The following is an 8,283-nucleotide window of genomic DNA, read 5'->3' on the forward strand; positions in this document are numbered from 1 at the left end:
ACAGACATACATGTACTTTTTCTGTAATAACATAGGTGTACTATCTATGCATGATTGGAAACTATGAACTGTTATATCTTTCTATAGTTGAGTATACATAAAGACAATAGTAATATCAATAGAACTTGTATACATTTTAACAAAACTAATGATGTATATCAGTCAAGGGACTTACTTAAATGAGTGATTTTCTAAATCACTGATTCAAGTAACATTATGTCCATAAAGGTTGAAAGTAAGAGTTGTCTTTCTTTAATAATCACTTATTTAAGTACATGTAGTACAAATTAATCACTAGACTAAGTGATTTAATTGTATTATAGCCTTAACTATTGAATACTAATGATCCAGGGACTAATTATGTTGCTAAAATTATCAGAACCAACATCTAGGTAGGATGACCGGGTTATGTCAGGTGATGAACTTGTACTGAATCTAGGATAATGACATTAAAATCACTTGTTTAAGTATCATACCTCAATTTCCTTCCAAAAATCACTTCTTATTTTAATATCATTATTTTAATAACCCCCATTAATTTCAACAACCCCGAACAGTGAAATTTTTATCGCGAACAGTAGAATTTCATTACATAATCTGTAAGATGACACCTTTAATTTTACAGGAAAAATACTCCCACTGCTGTGAAAAATCTTTGAAGAAAGTATCAGTTCATTATGTAAAGCCATTATTATTATAGCATTTTTTCAACTAAAATAGAATTTGCAGCTAATTGGTTACATCAAAGGCATAAACCTTGCTATTTAAAAGAAGCAAAAAGTTCTTTTTTTTTCAATTTTACTAATGAAAAGATATTGTATGTGTTTAAAATTTTGGTAAAACTACAAAATCACAATTTGTGACAAAACTTCAAATTTGCTACTTAAATAAGTGTAAGAATCACTTATTTCAATAAGTCCCCTGACTGTATATTGTTCCTTTGAAACATGTAACATACATATATGTTATCACAGTTATTTAGTCCAAGATAAAAAAATGTATGTTATTTTTCTGTAATAACTCTATAGAGTTATATCCTTGACTGACTGAACCATGAAAATGAGGTCAACGTCGGGTGACAGCTGCCAGTTGGACATGTACATCTTATAATGATTCCATATATACAAATAATTTTTTTTTTTTTTTAAATTGATCAAAGTTTTATTGCACTTTTGCTGTTAACAATTTACTCAATCTACAGCTTCAATTAAGTATCCCTTAAATTAGTCATTGAATATTTAGGGAAAAATATTCAATAAGTATATTTATAAAGTTAGTTGCATTTTTTACATACATAATAGTCATAATAGCAGTTCTACATAATATAATTTCATACCGGAATACGATACGTTTCTTAACCTTAACTGTATATAATTTATTTATTGAAGCTTCACTGAACCGTAAAATTGATGATGATCCTTGATACTGGCAGCATGACTTTTCAGCCGACAGTAGAAATTTTGTTGTTTGCCTACGTCTTGTAATTGTGAAAAGGAGTATTAAATGATTAGGTAAGACCGTTGTTTTTTCCACATATTTATATGAACAACATATTTTTTTCAGTAAATGGTATTTTTTGCGATCAAACCAAAGATCAAGAGAAAAGATCGAAAGTACACGTGGTATAATTAATTATGCATGAATGCAGTATCCAAGCATTGTATTGTGTAAACTAATAACAATATTAATTCAGTGTAGCTTTAATAGATATGATAAATAATATATAAATATGATAAAAGAGTAGAATAGCGAATTTCATTTGATGCGTAAATTCCTGACCGGACACATGCATGTCCTGTGCAGTCATGAACTAACTAGGTCACAGCTTGAATTCATTCACAATTATAAAAAATCGAAATATTCGAAAGTTTTAAGTATGATTCTCTGATTTTTTTTCCCTCTAATTTTATTTATATTAATTATGTCCCTGATTTCATTTTGGAATATTTTAAAAATATCAATGACCTTGTCTTTCTTGTCAGACATGTAGTATGCTTTATAAATTGAAAAGTAAATTATAGTTAATAAATAGTTCATATCAAAATAATCTTCATCTTCAATTTTATAGCCAGTTACTAAACTTTGAAGACTGAATATATGCTTTTCAATTTTTAATAGTGCTAAAAGCTGTTCAACTTTGTGCCAATACTGAATATTATATGAACAGGAAAAAAAGAAGTGTTCATAATCATCATGTTGTTTACAATGGAAGCACAAACTACTGGGTACTATTTTCCATTTATAAAGTAGTTCATTACAGGCTAATATATAATGCATTATTTTCCATTTAAACATTTTAAATTTGTTGTTTTCAAGGTAGTTAAAAATAAAGTTGAATGTGGATTTAAATTTTGTAGACATTTTTTTATGCAGAATTCTTTCCCATATTAAAATTCCTGTTGGTTTATCATTTGTAAATTGACTTTGTAGGAACGTGTATATTTCTTTATTGGTCGAGTCTGGTGAAATTTCATGTTTTAGTAGGATAGTTAAGTTTACTGATTTCTTTATATTGACATCAGTTTTATAAGAACTTTCTTGTTTTAAAATATTTTGCCAGTGCTTTGGTATAGCAGTTTTAACTATAGAAAATTCTCTAATCCAATCTTGTTTATTCTTAAGATTTTTTAAAACAGTTTTTGATGAGATGTGTCCGTTTTCATCTATTATATCATTGATGTACAAAATATTACTGTTAATCCAATTTTTAAAAAACAGACATTTTCCATTTTCTTTGACAAGATTATTCCCCCATATAATTTGTTTTCTAACTTCAAGAAAGTTTTTAGGGGTGATAGTTTGACCTCCTTTTACTTCTACCCAAGTTTTAATTAATTGTTTATAGAATTCAGGCAAGGATTTATACTCTATTTTATTAAGCAAATTTACATTTGTTAAATTCATTCTGAATAAAAGAAAATCTTTCCCAAATTTATTAAGATAAAATCTTGGAATAATTTTCCAGTTATCATTATCGTTTTTTATTAGTTTTGAAACCCATTTAATTTGCAAGGATTTTATATAGGAGTCTAAATCAATCATTTTTAATCCTCCATCAGGGTATGGCTTACATAATATAGAGCGTTTAATTCTGTCTTTTTTTCCGCTCCATATAAAACTATATATTAAATTTTTGAACTTTTGTTTTATTTCATGTGTTATTGTCATACATGATGCTGTGTATGTTAGGTTTGGTAAAATTAGGGACTTTACTACAGTAATTTTTCCTAATAATGTTAAGTTGCGTTTGTACCATCCTTTTATCAATTTTTCACATTTATCTATTTGTTTTTCCGTGTTTAATTTTTGACATTCCTGATAATTGTATCCAAAGTATATTCCTAGACTTTTAATGTGGTCTTGTTTCCAGTTTATATTTTCAAATTTATCTTTTGTCTTTTTAAATTTGCCAAGCCATAAGCCTTCTGTTTTGTTTCTATTCAGTTTGAGCCCAGAAAGGCTTCCAAAAGTTTCAATGATATTAAGGGCAATACTTATATCTTTGTGTGTTTTTAAAAACAATTGAGTATCATCTGCCAGTTGACATATTTTTAGTGAGCAAGATTTTCCATCTAATTTGATTTCAAATCCTTTTAATTCTTTATTTTCTCTTAATTTAATTGCCATTATTTCAACACACAATACAAAAATTAACGAGGATAACGGACATCCTTGTCTAATCCCACGAAATGTATTGAAGGGGGCAGACACCCATCCATTATTTAAAATACATCCTTTTATGTCTGTATACATAGTTTCAACCCATTTTATGAATTCTTTTTTAAAACCAAATTTTTTTAAAGATTCAAACATAAAGCACCACTCAAGTGAGTCGAAAGCTTTAGTAAAGTCTAAAAATAAAATTGCACCATCTACTTTAAATTTTTCAGAATAATCAATAATGTCTTGGATTTGTCTTATGTTAAAACCTATGTATCTGTTTTTTATGTAACCTTTTTGATCAGAGTGAATAATTTTTGGTAGTACTGATTTTAGTCGTTGCGCTAAGGCATAAGCTAGTAATTTAACATCATAGTTTAATAATGTAATAGGTCTATAGTTATCAAGGGAGAGGGGATCATTTTTTTTAAACAAGAGAGATATGGCTCCAATTTTTTGGGAGTTTGTTAATTCTCCTTTTTTATAGCAATAGTTGAAAACTTGTACTATGAAATCTTTAATCTGTTCCCAAAAATTTCTATAAAACTCCACGTTCAGTCCGTCCAGCCCTGGGGCCTTGTTTAATTTCATCTTAAATATAGCCTCTGTGCATTCCCTTATAGTTATTTTTCCCTCGCATGTATTACTTTCAGATTCAGTTATTATTTTACTTTCTTTGATAGTTTCAAAGTATTGTTTTACCTTTTCTGTGTCAGGTTTAGTTGAAGTGTATAATTTAGTATAATAATTGACTTCCAAATTTAGTATTTTGTTTTGGTCATATGTTACTTGATTATTTTCATCATTCAGTTGAGTTATAGTTTTTTTACTTTGTCGTGTTTTTTCTAGACCAAGAAAAAAAGATGTGTTTTTCTCCCCTTCTTCTAGCCATTTTACGCGTGATCTAATTTTGTTTCCTTTAATTTTTTCATTATATAAACTTGCTAATTGTTTTTCAATGTTTTCTTTTAGGTTGGCTTTCTTCTTATTTATATAATTATCACAATCAATTTCTTCAGATAAGGTTTTTAATGTATTTTCTAAAATTTCGATAGAATCTTTTTTTATATTCGCCTTTAATTTGCAGTATTGGATGGTATAATCCCTTACCTCAACTTTAAAGTTATCCCATAAAATATCTAGGTTGAGAGATGTTTCTGATTTTATTTTATATTTATCAATCAATTTGGAAATAATTTTTTGATACTGTTCATCATCCAGGATGCTGCTATTTAATTTCCAGTAACCTCGCCCTTTTGAGGTTCTATTTATGTTGATTTTTAATGAAACCGCGTAATGATCAGTGTGTTGTAGAACTATTGGTCTTATGTCACATGTAATGCAATTTTTATTAACTTCATCACTTACTAAAAAGTAATCAATTCTTGTAGATTCTGATAAGTTTTTCCTTCTCCAGGTAAATTGGGTTTTATTTATGTTTTTGCTTCTCCAGACATCAGTTAGTTTAATATTCTTGATAAACATTTTAAGGTTATGAACTGGTTTATCAAATTTTGTATTTCCTACTTTTTTCTTTGTGTCAATTTTAGATAATATGTCGTTGAAGTCGCCCCCAATGATTAACTGGCCAATACTGTGATTTACAATTAATTGTTTTACTGATTTAAAAAAGGTGTTTCTTACTTTACAATTATTAGGTGCATATAGGTTCACTAATGTATATATATTGTCATCTATTTCTATATTAACTAAAATGAATCTACCTTCAGAATCCTTATATTGGTCAATAATCTTAAAGTTTAATCTGCTTTTTATCCATATGGCAACCCCTCTTGCATTACTTAACCCGTTACTAAAGATTACTTCACCTTTGAATTCTTGTTTTAGCTTTGGTTCTAAAATTTGAGTGAAATGTGTTTCTTGTAGGAATACTATATCACATTTTTGTTGGTTAGCCCATTCAATAATTCTATTTCTTTTTTCAGGTTTTTGTAACCCGTTGGTATTTACAGTGCAGACATGGATACAGTTTTTGTTTGTCATTTTGTGTTATAAATATTAGGAAGGTAAGTTAGGTAATTACAGAGTTCTGTTGTGTTTGAAAGTACATTTAACTTGTAAATCAGCAATAATTTAGATTTTATGATTTTATCTTTATCCTTGCTTTGTGGATTTTTCTTTTTATATGGTATCTTTATCAATATTAAATTTGTTCTATATTTACATCTATGTACAATTACATGTACATGTATAATACTCATGATTATAAATGTGTAAACATAACACAACATTTCAATTATTGACCTCAATATATAGGTCATGATTTGGGTCAACAATGTGACTTCAGATACAGACTCCTCTGTGTCCAAAAAAAATATTTTGGACTCATTAAGTTTGTAAACATACATAAAAATACAATCAATAGCAAAATATATACAGAGGAGATAGTTAGAAGAAAAAAAAACATAGCTTTAAGCTAAACACAAAATAAACAACTATTTTTTTTAATATTTTTAAATATAACATAAAAATATATACTGGACTTCTATTTACATAATATTTACAGAGCCAATGTTGCATAGTATTATTGGCCACTTGATAAGCTAACTTAAAAACTAGTTTATTTGTTTTAAAAGCTTGTATTGTATGACTTATCAAAGTTTTCATGTGAATTATAGTAATTGAGTTTTGTTTTGATTTTTGTAGGTGTGCTTTATCCTGTTGAAGTTTGTTGAATGAAATCGCAGATAATAATCTAATATCAACTTGAATCAAACATATTGATGGATTTATTACAATTACGCTGGAACGTTTCTGAAGAGTTATTTGATAACAAGAAAGTGACGTAAAAGTACTTGTGTAGTTATGCAACACGTAAAATAAAAATACACAAAAAATTATATGAAAAGGATCTAAAGATTTCGAGATTTTGTGCATGCTGCTTACTGTTTGGTGTGAGAATATGTACATAATTCCCACAGGAATGTACATTTCTTTAAAGGTAGTAAACTTGTGGCTGTTGTGATGTGTACTGACAATTAAGTGAAATAAAATAAAAAGACTTATAGCTAAATGTTCAGCTGATTTTTGAAATGTGGATAAGTGATACATGTGTACTAATAATAAAATATTAATTTATACATCATTATATTCATTTTGTTGTGATTTAGATTCTTATACAAGCACAGGTAAAATAATTACATGTATGTATATAATTAGGAAACAGTTGTTTTGGACCTCTTGGCAGTAGAGTCACTCTCTTTGTCGTGAAGCTTCTCAGTTGGTGTCACTGGAGACTTCAGAAAGGAAATACTGACAGGTTGCTTTGATGGAGTTTGAGATTTTTTGGTTGATTCTTTTGTGCTTTGATTGTTACTAGACATGAATAAGGTTATTTCAGCTTGACTTAGTTCACTAGTTTTTTTACTGCTCTTTTTTTTCTTTTTGATTTTCTTCCGTTTTTGTGGATCAGCTACTGGATTGATAATAGATTGCGACTGTCCGTTGTCATCTTCATATCCAGTAGTTGATACACCTTCACAATCTGCAGCTGATGCACCTTCCCGTCCGGTAGCCGTTGTGCTTGCACATACTTCATCATTGTTGGTTTTGACTGATATTTGTGTTGCGTCAGTGCCAGATTCAGATTCAGAAGTCTTGTCATCTGCATCACTTGTTTCATGGCTTTCTTTTGTGTTTTCTTTATCTGATTGCTCTTGTGCATCTATACATATATACAAATAAATTGGGAATGTTTCCATGGGACACAGAAGTTGCCCCCGCTTGCATATCATATAAAGTTATAAAGGGACAAAACTGAAGAACGGTAAAGGTCACTATCAAAATTTGGTTGAGGCTAACTTAAGTCAGAGAACGGAAACGAAAAATTCAGCATTTGTTAAGGGGCATAACTCTAGAACAGTTTAAGTGAAGCACCAACATTCAAACTTGCTCTGTCCTTTGTGGAAATAAGCATTGTGTATAAGTTTCATAACATTTGGTTGAGGCAAACTAAAGTTAGAGAACGGATACGAACTTTGGGACGCATGGACATCAATGACATATGTAGGGACAGACGGACATACAGACTGACAAGGGCATAAATATAGTAGACCTAGTGCTTACAGTATTTAAGATGTGATAGATAGTTTATTCTCATAAAACCATGAAGTACATAGGTTACAGTGAAGTTAAAATCATGCATATGGACTTGACCCATACAAATTTAACCTTGCATGTTCACTGATCCATGAATAGAAAACTGTCTGACGGGCACTAGGACCCTGCAAGGTACGCACGTACCAAATATAGTTATCAAATTACTCATAATAAGAGAGAAATAAAGAATACTAATAATCTTAATTTTTTTTTCAAGTAGTCACTGAACCATGAAAATGAGGTCAAGGACAATGGACATATGATAGACAGAAACTTCATAACATAAGGCATCTATATCCAAAGTACGAAGTATGAAGGATCCAGGTCTTCTATATAGAAATGTAGGTAAATAAAATTCACTTGTATAAGTATCCTACAAATTTACATGTGAATACAGAGTTTATTCTGTGTATTGGATATTGTCAAAATGGCCAAATCCAACCCGCCACTGTAAGGATACGGTGGGCAACCCTGCCTTAACCAATGAATGGTAGACAAACCAAG

At 29.4% G+C, this 8,283-nt stretch overlaps 1 long non-coding RNA gene across 1 annotated transcript; it reads left to right on the forward strand.

Moving 5' to 3' along the window:
• Nucleotides 1-1,143: 1,143 nt before the first annotated feature.
• On the forward strand, nt 1,144-6,766 carry LOC134719186 (uncharacterized). Its single transcript, XR_010107537.1, has 3 exons — nt 1,144-1,511; nt 5,607-5,687; nt 6,328-6,766. It is a non-coding gene; the product is annotated as an uncharacterized LOC134719186 (long non-coding RNA).
• Nucleotides 6,767-8,283: the final 1,517 nt, after the last annotated feature.

This window comes from Mytilus trossulus, chromosome 5 (assembly GCF_036588685.1).
Source record: "Mytilus trossulus isolate FHL-02 chromosome 5, PNRI_Mtr1.1.1.hap1, whole genome shotgun sequence".
NCBI lineage: Eukaryota > Metazoa > Mollusca > Bivalvia > Mytilida > Mytilidae > Mytilus > Mytilus trossulus.